General features: G+C 54.1%; 1 pseudogene; it reads left to right on the forward strand.

Annotated features, from left to right (window-relative positions):
- The first annotated feature begins 8 nt into the window (after positions 1-8).
- Positions 9-650, forward strand: LOC126766903 (enoyl-CoA delta isomerase 1, mitochondrial-like; annotated as a pseudogene).
- The last annotated feature ends 525 nt before the right edge of the window (positions 651-1,175 follow it).

Consider the following 1,175-nt stretch of genomic DNA (forward strand, 5'->3'; position numbering starts at 1 on the left):
CCGCCATCCCCACTGTTTTCTCCGCCGGCATCGACCTCACGGAGATGCACCGCCCGAAGCAGGAGCGCTTCGTGAACTTCTGGCAGTCCCTGCAGGAGATGTGGATGATCCTGAACACCTTCGAAGCCCATCATCGCGGCGGTGACAGGCAACAGCCCCGCCGGTGGCTGCATCATGACGCTTGGCTGCGACTACCGCATCATGGCCCGCGGCCCCGCCAACGATCCGGAGGGCAAGCGCCTCTACCGCATCGGTCTGAACGAGACGAAGCTCGGCCTCACGCCCCGGCCTGGACGATGCCAGCCTACGCCTACGTCCTTGGCTCCCGCAAGGCGGAGCGGATGCTGCAGCTGGGTGAGACGCCCACTGCTGACGAGGCGCTGAAGATTGGTCTGGTCGACGAGGTCACCGCGGACGAGGCGTCGTGTGTGGAGGGGGCCTTCCGGCAGGCGGAGCGCTTCCTCTCCGTGCCACAACAGTCGCGGTGGATGTCGCGCGACATGATGCGGCGCGAGTATCTGCAAATGATGACCACCGAGGAGGACCGCCAGTACGATACGGAGTTCGTGACGCAGCTCGTCTCCAGTCCCGAGGTGCAGCAGAACCTCGACAGCTACATGGACCGTCTGAAGAGCCGCACCCGCAAGTAGTTGAGGGTTTTTTTCAAAAAAAAAAAAAAAAAGAGTCACAACACATCTTTTTATGCTTCTCACACTTTTTAGGTTTCCTTGTTTGAGTGTTGTTCATCCTCCCCCCCTCCCTTCTCCTTTCTCCTTTCTCTTTGGCAACAACGGTTTCCGTTTCTTTTCTTTTTTGTGTGTGTGTGTGTGTGTGTTGTTGTTGTTTGGCTTTGCTGAACGATTCTCTCTTTGATTCGATGGCGTTACCTTCTGTCTTCACCTAACTCCTCATATTAACGAAGAAAAAAAGAAACAAAGATGAAGAGGTGATGAATAAAAAAGAATGAGCTACCTGCAGCCAGCAACAAAGGAACGCGGTTTTGTGCGTTTGTGGGAAAAAAAGAGGAAATAAAGTCATGTCTGACCTATTTGCACCCGCTTTCTGCCTCCTTTTTTTTTTGCAGCAGTGCCGCCATCGATTTCAGTTAGCAGCCTTCATATTTTCCCCTTCTTGTTATCGCTTCCATGTGGTTTCCCTCGCAGTACAATCACCCC

This window comes from Bactrocera neohumeralis, unplaced genomic scaffold (assembly GCF_024586455.1).
Source record: "Bactrocera neohumeralis isolate Rockhampton unplaced genomic scaffold, APGP_CSIRO_Bneo_wtdbg2-racon-allhic-juicebox.fasta_v2 ctg2877, whole genome shotgun sequence".
NCBI classification, from domain to species: domain Eukaryota; kingdom Metazoa; phylum Arthropoda; class Insecta; order Diptera; family Tephritidae; genus Bactrocera; species Bactrocera neohumeralis.